Genomic DNA, 17,500 nt, shown 5'->3' on the forward strand with positions numbered 1-17,500 from the left:
ACAAACATGGGATGATGGTGGCGATTTACATCGAGTAACAATAAATAAATAAATAATAATACTAATAATAATGATGATGATGATGATGATTTCAAATTTTGGCACAAGGCCAGCAGTATTAAAGGGAGGGGTCAATCGATTATATTGATCCCAATGCTCGACTGCTACTTATTTTATCGACCCCGAAAGAATGTAAGGGAAAGTCGACCTCGGTGGTATTTGAACTCATAATAACATTAATAATTACAAGGAACTAACCATAATAAAAATTAGCCTTGTTTATCACGCGAGGCCTAACAGCAGTCAAAGGAAGCCGAGGGTCGGGGAGTTTAACCGGAGGGTTTAACCAGGGGTGTAGTACAAGCAAATCTCAAAACATAGTGTTCGGTGACGCGATACTACTATAATAGCATACACACATATACACACATGCACACGGTATTTTGACGCAGACGCATAACAACAAACACTCGTATTTATTCCATTGCACCATACCGTATTAGTCACCTCACATCACTATTATCGCAACCATCAACACCGCCACCATCACCACCACCACTACTACCACTGCTTCCACTCCATCGTCACCACAACCACAACCATCATCATCGTCGCCATCATCATCATCATCATCACTCACCACCAGTCCCATCACTATCACTATCACCCCCACCACCATCATTATTACTACTACCGCCACCTCCACTCCGCACCATCATTATCACTACACTGCTTCCAATGTTATCATCATTGTCACCACCACCACCACCATCATCATTATCATCATCGTCATCATCATCATCATCACCACTGCTAGCTACCATCATTATCATCACTACCATCTCTATCACATCCACAACCACTACCATCATCACCACCACTTCTATCATCATCATCATCATCATCGTCGTCATCAATACTGTGTGTGCTGCATCGCTAGTGATTTCTTGCCTATTGTCAGTCTATGTCACCACTTCATCAGTAGGCAATGACTTTGACCACAGCTATTTCCTTTCCACTTAAAACAGTTATTCTTTGTCTCCCTCCTCTGCTTGTCTCTGTCTTTCTCCTATGTTGCTGCCTGTTTGTTTCTGTCACCCTTATTTTTTGTCTGTTTGCTTCCCCACACCCTTTTCTACAGCTCGGGCCTTTCCCATTCCATGCTTGTCTGTCTCTCACACTCCTACCCATCATCCCTCTGTGTCGCTTCCACCCTTCTGTTTATTTCTCCTACACTTTGTCTAACTTAAGAATATCACCTGAAGATGACTGGAGAGAATACTGAGTGAAATGTGTCAAGATGAAGAAATAGTCTATATAACATCACTATAAACCAAAATTAAAATGACAAGGGAATAAAAATTATGCGATGAAGTTCTTGACACAATTTCTTATTCCCTTGTCATTTTAATTCCTCATTACTGTTCTCTACCTATCTGGCACATTGTTCTGTTGTTGTTGGCACTCCGTCGCTTACAACGTCAAGGGTTCCAGTTGATCCGATTACCGGAACAGCCCGCTCGTGAAATTAACGTGCAACTGGCTGAGCACTCCACAGACACGTGTACCCTTAACGTAGTTCTCGGGGATATTCAGCGTGACACAGTGTGACAAGGCTGACCCTTTGAATTACAGGCACAACAGAAACAGGAAGTAAGAGTAAGTTGTGGTGAAAGAGTACAGCAGGGTTCGCCACCATCCCCTGCCAGAGCCTCCTGGAGCTTTAGGTGTTTTCGCTCAATAAACACTCACAACGCCCGGTCTGGGAATCGAAACCGCAATCTTATGACCGCAAGTCCGCTGCCCTAACCACTGGGCCATTGCTCCTCCACAGCACATTGTTCTAAAACACATGTATATTGAGTTCCAGCACCAGCTTATTAGTATCCCTCCATTTGACAATGAGTGTTGGTGTAACTTAGTGGTTCGGCAAAAGAGACCGATAGAATAAGTACCAAGCTTAAACATACAAAGTACAGGAATTGATTCATTCAACTAAAATCCTTCAAGGTGGGGGTGGGGGGGGGAGCACAGTGTAATGACTGAAACAAGAAAAGAGTAAAAGGAAGTTGACAGCTATAGAAAAACAAAAAAAAAAAAGGAAATATGGGTAGGAAGGAAATTCCAGTGGTGGAGTGTCTGGGGAGTAAGGACTGGGCATAGTTGTTAGGACAGTTCCTGGGGTGTAGATATATTATGAGTAATGAGAATGAGAGAGCTGAGTGACATGGGAGAGTTGAGTGGAAGCGGTATGAGATGAGAGAGCTGAGTGGCATGGGAGAGTTGAGTGGAAGCGGTATGAGATGAGCCAGCTCTGGGGAGCAGAGAGCATTGTAGTAGTGGTGGAGAAGGCTAAAGAATGAGACAGAACATCTGTGGTCCAAATGTTGGAGTTTGTTAGGGAATAACTCCTGCCAGTTAGTGAGGTGCCCCCCCCCCCACTCTTTTTTATGCAATCTAGGATGTATGTATGTATGTATATAGCTGAAGCACTGACTCAGAGGTGATAGTAGTACTCTGATATAAATATTTTACAAATCCTGGTTGTATTCATGTCTTCATCTAGAATTTCAATCAGAGATTCTTCAATTAACTCCCAAATCAACTCTGCATGAGTTTATATCAATTTTGTTATTCTAAACCATACTATATCTTGGAGTTCTATTATTGGATCATTCCCTAATTTAAAAAGAAAACTAAAAACTAAAAAAAGCTTTAAAAAATTAAAATCAAATATAATAGCAAAACTTAGTGGATTTACTAAGTAGCGTGTGAAAAACCTCCCTTAAGAACCTTTCTCTCATATAAAATGCTTATGCCAAACTCATTAAAGATATCACATCTCCCTTTATGCATCTATGATCTTGCAAATATTTTAATCTTGTTATTAATACACCATTATCTGAGGCCATTTATTTACAGTTTATGCTAGCATCTGGTGGTCTATCTTATAGATGTTTCATTTTGTACCTACAATGTTCAGGTGTTTTATCTTATCAAATGAATTTTCCGATAGCAAATCATCATAAAAATAAAAGAAAATAGAAATAAAATTATCTTTGAGTTTATTTTGGAGTTCTGTATTTTAAATTCCATCCAGACTGTATGTATTTTCATTTATCTTATTTTTAATTACAAAAACATTAACACAAAAAAAAAAAAATAAATAAAATAAAATAAGTGAAAGATTTGTACATAAGATGGGAAATTAATCTATATCATTGGTATAACAGTGTAATGGCTTGAATGCCTTACTAGAATATCTTCAGGCGAGAATACTGCAATCATCATCATCATTTTAATGTCCACTTTCCCATGCTTGCATGGGTTAGGTGAGACTATGCTTAGGCAGAGTTTTCTACAGCCAGATGTCCTTCCTGACACCAACCCTCACCTATTTCCAAGCAGAGTATTAATACCCCAGTCTATCAAATAATGAACAGCCCATATATGCTATCATGGAGGGCTGCAAACAATACTGTATATGTAAAAGGTGAGACTTTTGTTTGCAATCTGTACACAACATGATGCAGCTGCCCTCATCTGCACCTCCTGCCGCGAAGTTGGTTCATCTGGGACACTTGACAGGAAGTGGTCCAGCTTTATTTTGAAGATACCTACATCCACCCCATGCAGGTCTCTCAGGTCCTTAGGACTATGTTGGCCTTCAGGAGGATAAAATGCACCACTGATATTTGAAATTGTCTTAAACTTGTAAGATCAATGCATTTAGAATTCAGATTGAAATTTGAAATTTTGTAGGCTGGAGTAGAAAACCCCCCCCCCAAAAAAACCAAGGAAAATAAACAACAAAAATATGCAGGAGGAAGATGAGGAATTTTAGAATGGTGTATTTCAAGGAAAGATTAGGAATGTGCTAATGTGAGATGAGTGTATTAATGATGGTGATTATTATATGTTAATATGTAAATGCATGTATAGGCTAGAGAATGTGACCAGGCGAGAGCATCTACCCTTAGCTGCTAATCTAAATGGGATCCTGTTATTGGCCGAAGTGGCGTATCACTACCATGTCTACTGCCACCATTTTTTTGAACACCATCAACACCAGCAATATCAACCACCACCACCACCACCACTACTATCACCAAACTATTTCTCATTGTTCTGAAATTGAAGTGTTTGAAATAATGGCTGTTATTGTTGGTTCGCTGGCTGTCCTAATTATTAGGCTTGGTTTAGGGATTACAGAGTTACTGGTTCAAACTTCCTAATATTACATGCATGTGTGCACTGCTTCCACCCACCCCCATTCACATTCACACTCACACACTACTATTCACATGCACACATCCTGCTACACACGTGAACACACACACATTGCCAAACACACACAAACATGCTCCCACACACATGTGCACACTGTTACACACAAACACGTTGCCCTCATCCACTTTCACACACATGCTGTCACACACTCACATACACACTGGCACACACACACACACACACAGAGCCACCACACATTGATGCATTGTTCTCCAGCACACTCATATTGCTATATTTATATATATATACTATTATACACTCATACATACATACTGCCACAAACAAATAAATGCAAAAATAAACTATATTTACATACATACTTCAGAAAATATGTCATACAAACAATTCCACGTACAGTTTTTGTCAATTCTTTTCATATATATTTCAAACTTACAATGATTTACAACTTCTTAACATTTTCTTTAACAAGACTCTGCCTTCTTAACAAAATCTCCCTTTGAAAAACTCTCCATAGCAAAACTATGTAGGCATTGTATAGTGAAGTGGTTCATTGCTTTTAGCAAAGGTGGACAGTGCTGTAAGATTGACAAATATTTTATTAGGTCAAAGTATCAAGATCAGGCTACTCTGTGGCATTTACACCATTGTAAAAGTAATAATAGTTGTTACTCTCTTTTTAGTCTTACTATCATGACTTCAGTGGTAGAATTTTCAAAATGAAGAACATAGGAAAAGTGTAGCAGAGAGTATGGGGCAGTGATTCTCAACCAGGATCCATATGACTCCAAGGGGTCCATATAAGAGTTTTGGGGTTCACACAAGCAAAATAGTGAAGTGGAGATTCACAGTAGTATGTGAAGTGTCCATGAAAAGATATTGTTTCAGATGTGACGGTACCCCAGCATTAGGGATGAAATGTAAAAGAATGAAAGAATGTATTTATTGCAAGAAACAGCTAAATTTCTTTCTCAAATGCTTTACATTGTCCAATTTATACAAGTGAATGTGTGATTACCAAAATAGGAATTTTGAAAGAAGTGTCTCTAAAACTAGTTTTTAAACATCAAATGGCTATGGGGCGGGGGCACCAGAATAGAATAGGAATCGACAGTCTATAAGTAAAAAATGGTTGAGAATCATTGATGTAGAGCAGTGGTTCCAAGACTTTATTGGGCTGCCGCTTCCTTGATACCCAGACCACATTCCTAGCGCCCCCACCCCAGCTAACAATCACAAGCAAAGACCTCTTTCTGAAGCAAATTCAAAGCAACTATATTTCACAAATAAAACCTAACCTAATGAACCCATTATTTTGTTGTTTCTACATGAATTGCTACCCATTATCACCCCACTTTTTACATGAATCACTACCCCACTATCGCTCCACTTTTCTTTAACACCACCCTTAGAACTTTCGACCACCCCCAGAAGGGCAATACTACCCACTTTGAGAGCCACTGTTGTAGGATAACTATGTTAGCATTGCATATTCAATGCCTTATACTTTTTTCTTTCAATACTGCTGAATTCAGTAAAAGCTGGTTCTGTTTTATTGCTATACAGCATCCACTCTTTACATGTGTTTCATATAGATTCTGATGTTTTTTTCTCAAAAAAAAAAAAAAAAAAATAGGCACAGCATAGCACCTATTCATGATGAAGTGTTGTGCACTTCCATCTGCAGTTTACTAATACATGCAAGCAAGCATACGTACATTTACATGCATGTGTGTGTGTGTGAGCACATGTATGTGCATATATTTACATGTGTGTGTGCATGTGTTTGTATGTATGTATGTATGTATGTATGTATGTATGTGTATGTATATATATATATATCATCATCATCATCGTTTAACGTCCGCTTTCCATGCTAGCATGGGTTGGACGATTTGACTGAGGACTGGTGAAACCGGATGGCAACACCAGGCTCCAATCTAATTTGGCAGAGTTTCTACAGCTGGATGCCCTTCCTAACGCCAGAGAGAGAGAGAAAGAGAGAGAGAGAGAGAGAGAGAGAGAGAGAGAGAGAGAGAGAGAGAGAGAGAGAGAGAGATCGAACAAAAACGCAATAGAAGGCATTAAAACGTTCAGACAGATGGATGACACAAAGGCAGACAAGAGAAACAACAATTAGAAGGACTGGCAAAAAAAGACAGGTCATTCTTGGCTTTCTTTCATCAGTCAAGTACCAGAAGTTACGACCATTTCGGACAGTTACACTTGAGATGGTTCGATCTGGTTGTCCCCAAAAAAGTTTAAGCTAAGAGCATTAGACCCCTTTGTAAGAAAGCTAGTGAATGTGTACAGCAACAAAGACGAAAGAAACAAACAAAAAAAAACCGGAGAACATGGTACACAATTATGAATGCAACATCAAGAAATAACAACAGGCGTCTTTCCACTGAGAACGATTCAAATTGAGCTGGCCTGTATGAAGTAAAAGCCTAAAGGCAGGAACATGGGAGATGGATACGAGACGTGTTGACGGTCTGCAGTCAGGCCAAGAAAGAAAGATCATGACTGGCCGGACACCGGTCACATGGAAGGAGGAGAGATGGGTAGGGGACAGCGGGATTGGAGGATTATATATTTACGTGTGTGTGTGTGTTTGTGTTTGTGTCTATGTGTGCATATATATATTTAGAGGGGGAAATGAAAATGAGAGACTCAGATTAGCAATGGAGGGAAACTTCTGACTTTGAATATATAAATGAGTTGTATTACATGTATTGAGTACTTTTTCCTCTCATGTCTACATTTTAACTCTTACATATGTATGTATACTTAACATTTTTTTGCAATGCAACACACACACATACAAGGAATTTAATATGATTAACAAGTCATGGAATAAGGAAGAGACTATGAGAAGGGACAAGGTTTATTTTTAAGCTCTCACCGCTCCTCATTAAAAGAAACAAAGAACAACAACAAAAATAAGCAAGTTAGAACTGTTTCGTCTTTCTCTCTGTGGTCATATAAAATGTCACTTCTCATCTGCCAGAAGCAATCATGCGGCACACTCACTGACTTACATTCCTACCTGTTCGTTAGCTACAATTGATTAGTTTCCACTGGCTTGTTTGCTGCAAACTATAATTTTTCACTTTTCATTTTACTTTTCCATTTTGTATTATTTTTATTTATTTATTGTTTTTTATGGTACAACAACAACAACAAAAAATAGTCTGTTTCAGTTTAGTTCAGACACTTGTGTGTGTTGTGGTTGTTTAGTCCTTGGTCAGTCTGGTCAGATGCATTCTACGTATGATCATTGCATGTTTTTGCATAGCAGAGACTATATTACCCAATGACTTCTCCCTTGTTTTAAGGTGGTAGGCATGATTTGAAGCAGCTTTGACTGCTATATCTAGCAGGTCAAGCAACTGAGGTGATGTTCCTTACCTGGCTTATGTTTGACGTGTATGTCTTTGTGTGTGTGTGTGTGTGTGTGTGTGTGTGTTATGCATCATTTACTTGTTTCAGTCATTGGACTGTGATCATGCTAGGATACTACCTTCAAGGGTTTAGTCAAGCAAATCTACCTCAGTACTTATTCCCGTTTAAAGTTTGATACTTACTCTAGTGGTTTCTTTTGTTGAACTGCTAGGTTACAGGGACATAAACAAACCAACACCAGTTGTCTAGTGGTGGAGAGTACAAATACACACACACAAATATATATATATGTGATGAGTTTCTACACAGTTTCCATCTACCAAATTCACCCACAGGGCATTGGTCAGCTCAGGGTTATGCATTGGAAAGAGTTACACAAGTTATTGTCATAAAAACATTCAGAGACAGGCTCCAGCTTCTGGCATAGAGGTGTAGAGCTTCTTCTCTCTGTTTTTTTTCTGTCTCTTCTATGATGGCCTATGCTCCTCAGAGTTGCCTGAGGTCATGCTACATTCATTCAGGTATTCCTGACTCACACACCTCTCCTCTTCCCATTGTTGTATTTAACTTCTCAGGCCCTATACTATTCACTTTGTACAGGCCTTCTGTCTCAGAACCCCTGGACTTTTGGAATCACCTCCCAAATCATGTTTTTTCTTCAAGTGTTAAATTCCAGTGGTTCATGAGAAATATCAGGTCATTAAGAATAAAATGTCTGATTTTGAAATAAAAGTTTATTTTACTTTATCTCAACAAAAAGTCATGCAGTTAATCAAAATATGCATCTAAATTATCGACACAGTTTTGCCATTTTATTGGTAGCTTATTTATGCCTGCAGTGAAGAATTCTGGAGAGCAAGAGGTGATGAAATCAGGAAAGGCTGTTTTTGCATCTTCTTCAGATTGAAAGTTTTTTCCTTGCAAAAAGTTTCCTAATGCCTGGAAAACATGATTGTCAGCTTGTGCAAGGTCTGGTGAACAAGGTGGATGACAGAGTACTTCCAAGTTCAGTTCCTGTAACTTGAGTAGCATTCTTTGTGCAACATGTGGTCAAGCATTGTCTTGCAAGAGAATCGGCCTGCTTCTATTGACCAATCTCAGTTGTTTAATTGCAAGTTCACTCATCATTTCATTCAATTGGTTGATGTATACATCTGTTGTAACTGACTTACCAGGTCTCATGAAGCTGTAGTGGATGACACCAGTGCTAGATCATCAAACAGATACCATTAGCTTCTTTTGGTGGAAGATTCTTTTTTGGATTGTGTTTTGGCACTTTGTCTCTATCCAACCACCATGCATAACACTGTTCCTGAAATTGAAAAATTCTTTTATTCAAAATAACAAAAAAAATAAAATAAAATAAAATAAAATAAAATAAATAAAGTATTTAATTGCTTAAAAAATATTGGTATTGTACCAATTCATCACTTACCAACTCATTGTTAAACCACCAATAATTAAGTTAATTATCCACCAACTTAATTAATAAATCAAAGATAAATTAATTGGTGCACCAGCATGACCGCAGCCACTTGGCTGAAACACATAAATAAATAAATAAATAATTATCAACTTAAAACTGACAACTTTAGTTCTTATTAACCTACAGCACTGGCAATTTCAGTTCAAGTCATTAACGCATAGCTATTTAAATTTCTCAAGTTGGTCCTTCAGAATGGATGAGTTTATTTTAAGGCAATGTGGCAAAAGAGAAGTTTTCACATAATGGCAGTTTGTGTACTTTTGATAAACTTAGTAAGGTCAACAATGACTTAACGTTTCACCATTGCAAACAAACAGGAAATGCTAATGGACAGCTTTATTTACATGTGGCTCCTATATGAGATGCTATTTGTCAACTATACACAGACTGTAGGCCCTCACTTGCTTCTGTAACCCCAAAAACTCTTCACAGAAGCTATGAACAATACCTTTCATCTTCTCAGTGTACCAGTTGAGTACTGAGGTCAATGTAATCAATCCCCAAATTGCTGGCCTTTTACCAAAATTTTAAACTACTACTACTACTACTATTCGTTGTCGTTGTTTAACGTCCGCTTTCCATGCTAGCATGGGTTGGACGATTTGACTGAGGACTGGTGAAACCAGATGGCTACACCAGGCTCCAATCCGATTTGGCAGAGTTTCTACAGCTGGATGCCTTTCCTAACGCCAACCACTCAGAGAGTGTAGTAGGTGCTTTTACGTGTCACCCTCACGAAAACGGCCACGCTCGAAATGGTGTCTTTTATGTGCCACCCGCACAAGCCAGTCCAGGGGCACTGGCAATGATCTCGCTCGAAAATCCGTTACCAGCGTCGCCCTGCTGGCACCTGTGCCGGTGGCACATGAAAAAGCATTTGAGCAAGGTCATTGCCAGTGCCGCTGGACTGGCTCCTGTGCAGGTGGCATGTAAAAAACACCATTTAAGCGTGGCCGTTGCCAATACCGCCTGACTGACCCTCATGCCAGTGGCACGTAAAAGCACTCACTACACTCTCAGAGTGGTTGCCATTAGGAAGAGCATCCAGCTGTAGAAACTCTGCCAAATCCGATTGGAGCCTGATGCAGCCCTCTTGTTTGCCAGTCCTGAGTCAAATCGTCCAATCCATGCTAGCATGGAAAGCGGACATTAAACGATGATTATTATTATTATTATTATTATTATTATTATTATTATTATTATTAAGGCAGTGAACTGACAGAATTGTTAGCTCACTGGGTAAGATACTTAGCTACATTTTGTATGTCTTTACTTTCTGAGTTCAAATTCCTCTGAGGTCAACTTTACGTTTTATCCTTTCAGGGTCAATAAATTAAGTACCAGTTGAGTACTAGGGTTGATGTAATTGACTTACTCCCTCCCTGCAAATTTCAGGCCTGGTGCCTTTAGTTGAAAGGATTATCATTATTACTACTAGCTGACCCTGTGCCGTCAGAAATTATGGTTAATTGTAGTATTTTATATATAAATAAGGTACAAAATAAAGTACATAATAATCACACATACAAACATTCGCATACTTCCCTTGTACACGCACACGCATATACTCAGAGTTGAAACACTGTTTGATTTTTCTTTTCAGCGTTGAATGTTCACCATCCCATTTCCATTGCACACACACACACACACACAAACATTGACATACCTCCCTTTTAGATACAGAGACATATACTCACACAAAGTTGAAATTCTGACTTTTTTCATCCTTTCCTTCATTATTCATCTATCACCCCTTCCTTTCTCATTCATATGTTGCAACAGAGAAAAACAGAAGATACACGATATGCTTTTTTGCCTCTTCCTTTCTCTCATTGCTATTACTTTCTCTCACTACTTCTCCTTCACTGAATTACTATTTTCTCTCCTCTCCCTTCACTTACGCTACTCTTCCTCCTGCTCTGTGATTTTGGACAAATATATATATATTTATATTTCGTATGTTTATTTTGTGTGCAAGATTCTTGATGTGGATATGTGTGTTGAAAGAAATACAATTAAACCTTGGGAGAGGCATTATGCCAGTAATAAACACACGCACTGGTTCAGTCCTTTATTAATTTATAAACAGTAGAGACAAGTTACTGAAGAGATTGCAAGAGTGCAATGAAATTATTTAACAAAAAAACTATATACTGTTTATAAATTAATAAAGGACTGAACCAGTGCGTGTGTTTATTACCGGCATAATGCCTCTCCCAAAGTTTAATTGTATATATATTTATATATATATATATATATATATATATATATATATATATATATATATATATATATATCATCATCATCATCATCGTTTAACGTCCGCTTTCCATGCTAGCATGGGTTGGACGATTTGACTGAGGACTGGTGAAACCGGATGGCAACACCAGGCTCCAATCTAAATTTGGCAGAGTTTCTACAGCTGGATGCCCTTCCTAACTGTAGAAACTCTGCCAAATTTAGATTGGAGCCTGGTAACACTACGCTCATTATTATATTACGAGATTATTAAGGCAGCAAGCTGGCAGAATCATTAGCAATACTGGGCAAAATGCTTAGTGGCATTTCAGCTGTCTTTACGTTCTGAGTTCAAATTCTGCCATGGTCAACTTTACCTTTCCTCCTTTCGGGTTCGATAGAATAAGTGCCAATCAAGTACTGGGGGTCAATGTAATCAACTAATCCCCTCCACCAAATTTCAGGCCTTGTAGAAAGGATCGTTATTACCACTGCCTTAGCAAAGGTGGAGGTGTTGTTTTCAGTCATGTTTGTTTGTCCGTGGTCAAGATATCTCAAGAACCTCTGGATAGATTCGGAAGAAACTTTCAGGGATGTTTGGTCTCATGACTGACACAAACTGATTAGATTTTGGGATCAATCTGGTACCAGACAAGGATTCTGGATTATTTTTCGTGTTTATTTGCTTAATTTTTAGAGAGTGGTCGAGTTCATTTTTAGTATTCTTGTTTGTGAGAGCAGTCGAGTTTATTTCAGATATTCTCATTTTAAATATCATCTCCAGCTAATTGTTGAGAGGAAATTGGTGTTGCTTTGGCAGAGGTTTGTGCTCTCTGAGTGCTCTTGTTATTGTTGTTGTTATTATTATTATTATTGTTGTTATTATTATTATTATTATTATTGTTGTTGTTGTTGTTGTTGTTGTTGTTGTTGTTGTTGTTGTTGTTGTTGTTGTTATTATTATCATTATTATCTTCATTATTTCTTCTAGGAGTCTGTTGACAAGGACTTAAGAGAATGGACTAAATATCCAAGGTAAGAGAGAATACATTTTTTTCTTCTAACTCTGAATTTGGAACTTGTTATTTAAATATTTCTAGTTGTATACATTTTTCAGCAAACTGCTTTCTGATAAAGCTAAGACAGATGAAGCAAAGAGGATTAAGATGACATTTAGATTATAACAATCTGCTGTTGTTGTAAAGTGCAGTATAATTTAAACGTGTGACTAAGCAGTTTGTTTCCCAATCACATGGGATCAAGCTCAGTCCAACTGCATGACACCTTGGACAGATGTTTTCTACTATAGCCCTGAGCTGATCAAAGGCTTGTGAGTGGATTTGGATTTAGTGGACAGAACCTGAAAAAAGCCTGTCACGTGTGTGTTTGTGTGTATATGGGTGTGAGTGTGCATAGATGTCTTATTATAGGCATCTCTGATGTGTATTAAATATACACTGTATTTTAAATGAATAATATATAGTCTGTTGACTAATTTTTTTCTCGCTAGACCACCGGTAGTAAATTGAATTTCTAAATTTTTTTTTGCTACCCTTAAACTTATTAATTATGATATATATATATATATATATATATATATATATATATATATATATATATATATATACATATGTCTATTTTCCATGAATGGTGTGTGAGTTTGAGTCACTTTGTCTTAATATTATGTGATACTTATAAATGAGCATCACTGTCATACAACACATGTCCATCATTTCCAGACTTCAGTGAAAACATCTGTTCATGGTAAAATATTACCATGCTTGGGAACAAGCTAGTGTTGGCAACAGAAAGGGCATCCAGCCGTAGATAATTTTATTTGACCCTTGTAAGCATAGAAAAGTAGATGTTAACACAATGATAATGATATCCATGGTCAAATATTTAAAATTTATTTATACAGCATGATCGTTACTAGCGTCGCCTTACTGGCACTTGTGCTGGTAGTACATGGAAAACAACATTTGAGTGAGGGAGTTGCCAGTGCCGCTGGACTGGCTCCTGTGCAGGTGACACATAAAAACACCATTTGAGCTTGGCCGTTGCCAGTACCACCTGACTGGCCCTTGTGCCGATGGCACATAAAAGCACCCACTATACTCTCAGAGTGGTTGGCATTAGGAAGAGCATCCAGCTGTAGAAACTCTGCCAAATTAGATTGGAACCTGGTGCAGCCATCTGGCTCACCAGTCCCCAGTCAAACCGTCCAACCCATACCAGCATGGAAAGCGGATGTTAAACGATGATGATGATGATGATATAAATATCATAAATTTAAAGAGTAAAGTCCCTATTCAGTCATGAATGACCATGGGATTGCACTTAGGAAGTCACCCTCTGAAGCACAAGTCTGGGCAAGGTTGATTATGGAAGACCAGCGGTTGCACATGCATACCAGCCTCCCCTGTCCATGCCACCAATGTTATCTAAGTGAAAGGTAAAGACTGATACAGCTTGGCACCAATGATATCGCTACTCATTTCTACAGCCGAGTGAACTGAAGCACCATGAAATAAAGTGTCTTGCTCAAGAACACAGCACACAACCTGATCCAGGAATTGAACTCACTACCTCATGATTGTGAGCCCAATGCCCTAACCACTGAGCCATGCACTTTTACATCATAAATTTACCTATGCTTAAATAATATAAATTTATCCATGCCAAAACAGGCACTGAAGCTTGGCGTAGTCTTCTGCCTAGCCAGCTCCTGTTGAACCATCCAATCCATGCCAACATGGAAAACAAACATTAAAGGATGATGATGATGATGATGATCCATGTCTTAATACTGGAAATTTATTTGTGCTTCAGTAATATAGATTTACTGATCTCCAAATATTTTACAACGTTTGGATGAGATCTGTGTGTAGTTGTCAACATGTTGTTGTTATCGTTGGCACTCCATCGCTTACGACGTCGAGGGTTCCAGTTGATCCGATTAATGGAACAGCCTGCTTGTAGAATTAATGTGCAAGTGGCTGAGCACTCCACAGACACGTGTACCCTTAACGTAGTTCTCGGGGATATTCAGTGTGACAAGGCTGGCCCTTTGAAATACAGGTACAACAGAAACAGGAAGAAAGAGTGAGAGAAAGTTGTGGTGAAAGAGTACAGCAGGGTTTGCCACCATCCCCTGCCGGAGCCTCGTGGAGCTTTTAGGTGTTTTTGCTCGATAAACACTCACAACGCCCGGTCTGGGAATCGAAACTGCGATCCTATGACCGCAAGTCCGCTGCCCTAACCACTCGGCCATTGTGCCTCCACAGTTGTCAACATACCTGCTCACAAAGGTCAAATTTAGGCATGGTGCTTAGTAATTTTCTGCAAAATTTATTCTTAATTTCTTTTAAGTGATCTTACTTTTGTGGAGAAGTTGCTAACGATTACCATTAGGATTTTGTTTTCTTTCTCCAACTAAAAGGCAAATACAGACCAGCTTTCCAGGGTTGCTTCTTCTTTGTACTATAGGAAACTATGTTCCATTTTGTGATATTTAACTGCAGCAAGGTGGCGAGCTAGCAGAAGCGTTAGCATGCCAGGTGAAATGCTTCGTGGTTTTTCGTCTGTCTTTACATTCTGAGTTCAAATTCCACCAAGGTCGACTGTGCCTTTCATCCTTTCGAGGTCGATAAATTGAGTACCAGTTGTGTACTGGAGTCGATTTAATCGATTGCCCCCCCCCCCCTCCCGCAAAATTTTAGGCCTTGTGCCTAGAGTAGAAAAGGATATTTTAGTGCAGCTAGTTGACCTGGATTAGTGAGAGCTAAGTGTATTGGCCATGAGTGATAGTACAGTGAATTATCCTGTGGTATTCACATACAGCTAGGTGGACTGTTGAGAGCTAAGTGGGATGTGTTTTGAAATAGAATACAATGTACTACATTATCTGGTGACATCTATTTACTTCTAGGTCATTTGAACTATTGAGAGTTAAGTGATTTGGTAATGGGTATGGGGCACTTGTGAAAGAACATGATATACCAATGTTTTGTCTTCTTCGTTTTTAATTTTTTTCGCTGGTTTATTCAAAGCCTATTGTCTCTGATTTTTACTGAGATTTTGTATATGTGTGTGTGTATGTGTGAACACACTTGTAAGTGCAAATGAGAAAATCAAATTCTGTAATCTTTAAACACGCTCTGAAGGATTGTAACAATATCATAATGCATGTTATTTCAAAGCTCCACTTATTGTTGCACTTACTATTTCATGCTAATCTTTTAATGATTTTAACTAGGAGGACCCATGAATATTTCATGGAATTAATGGTAAACTTATTGGGTTATTTCTGAAAACTTTATCCAAAAAACCTGATAGTGTAGCCCGTGTTGTGTCTGTATCAAAAGATAGTTGCTCATCTGCTAATTATTGAAAAGTGAAGGAAATTGGAATATGATGATTACTTAATGCACTTTATATACTTTATGCACAATTTCATAAACTTAATACACCACTTTCCCCTCTTTCTCTCTTGCTTTACCTTACCTTCTTTTTCTCTCCTTTTTCTTTCGCTCTTCATCTTTCTCTTCAACTAATCATGTGAAAGCGTTACAGGCAGGTTAAGTAACAATGAGAAAAAACTCAGTTCAAAAAAGAAAAATTATACATTTCATTTACCCCCCCCCCCCCCCCTCTTCCTCCCCAAATTTGATCAACAAGTTGATGACACAATTGGTTCTCTTTCTCTAATCAAGAGGCAAACACATGCCAGCTTTTCTGTCTTGTACAAGCTTTATTCCTATTCAAATTTCAATAAGTCAACCCTGCACGATTAAGAGTGTTCTAACTGTGATTAATCCATAAATTTTTTAAGACAAAATGTATTCAAAACTACATTGTCCTATGTCTCTTATCTTATAGAGTAATTAATGCATCTTAAATTGGGTCCAAGTTTTTCAAAACTATTATTGGACATTCTCAATTTTTGTTCAAGATGAAAATAAGTTAATATGCAGTTACTGACTGGGGAGAATTTAACACAGAAATGTTTGAGGACAATTTCAATGGAATTGGTGGTATGAATGGTAATAGAAAGCATAAAATTGGTTGGAATTGATGAAACTGTTTTTCTTATGCAGTTGGTAGGATGGGTCTGCATCAATGGATATCCAGAGGAGTGGAGCACAGCACAGAAAAGATATTTCCCTGTATAGGGACCTGTGATGAATTGGATGCATGTGTCAGTAAAGACCAAGTTAAAGGTGATGGAAAATGCATTCATAACATGGGGTGTACATGAAACAAATTTTGTGGATCATGTTGACATTATCCATAGTCAGTCTATTCAATTGCTTTGGAAGAGGGCTAAAGAGAAATTAAGGAATCAAAGATGTGCTAACCAGATGTTTTTCTAAATTATAAACGAAGGAGTTAATGTGGAGAGAGAATGACTGCAGTAACAAACATTTACAAGTGTTCTCTGTGTTCTTACACATGATGATAGATTAATAAGATAAATTCTTAATTAACCTAAATTACATAATTACCATAAACTGTATTAATTTTGATTTGTATTGTTGAAATTTGAATTGGATAACAATCACTTAAAAGTGTTCTCCGTTTTCTTGTGCATGGTGTCGGACAAGTATCGATTAAAATTCATAATTACCCCAGATAGTATTGTTATCATAAATTGTATAAAAATTGTTTTTAATTTGAAATAATATGTATTGTATTGTGCTAAATTTTGTTCATTTTTCATTCGTATTGTTCTCTATTTAAATCTGAATATTACTGCATATGCAAAAATTGAAAATTTGAATCAGTCATCTCATCATAGCTTTGAAAAATTTCTGATTTGGTTCCTGATTTCTGGGATACTCTTAAAACAAAGTAAATAAAAAATAAAAATAAACTATTACATACTTTATATAACCTGTCAATTAACCGTCCTTAAGGCTAAAAATCTTATGGACACAAACAGGTGATTAAATCAATCCGAAGGCAGTGAGCTGGGAGAATTGATAACTCAAACAAAATGCTTAGCAGCATTTCTTCCAGTTCTTAAATTCTGGGTTCAAATCCCACTGAGGTCAACTTTGCCTTTCATCCTTTCAAGACTGATGGAATAAAAATACCAGTCAAGTACTGTGGTTGGTGTAA

General features: G+C 37.9%; 1 protein-coding gene across 3 annotated transcripts in view; it reads left to right on the top strand.

Moving 5' to 3' along the window:
* LOC106873676 (tubulin polyglutamylase TTLL5) overlaps positions 1-17,500 on the top strand; it is a 147,637-nt gene that overhangs the window by 8,613 nt on the left and 121,524 nt on the right. For all 3 annotated transcript variants that reach the window (XM_014921137.3, XM_014921136.3, XM_014921135.3), the window contains one exon: positions 12,369-12,412. The gene's annotated coding sequence lies outside the window, so the exon portion shown is untranslated. The remainder of the gene's footprint in view (positions 1-12,368; positions 12,413-17,500) is intronic.

Source organism: Octopus bimaculoides, chromosome 6 (assembly GCF_046866305.1).
Source record: "Octopus bimaculoides isolate indiv1 chromosome 6, ASM4686630v1, whole genome shotgun sequence".
Lineage (NCBI taxonomy): Eukaryota > Metazoa > Mollusca > Cephalopoda > Octopoda > Octopodidae > Octopus > Octopus bimaculoides.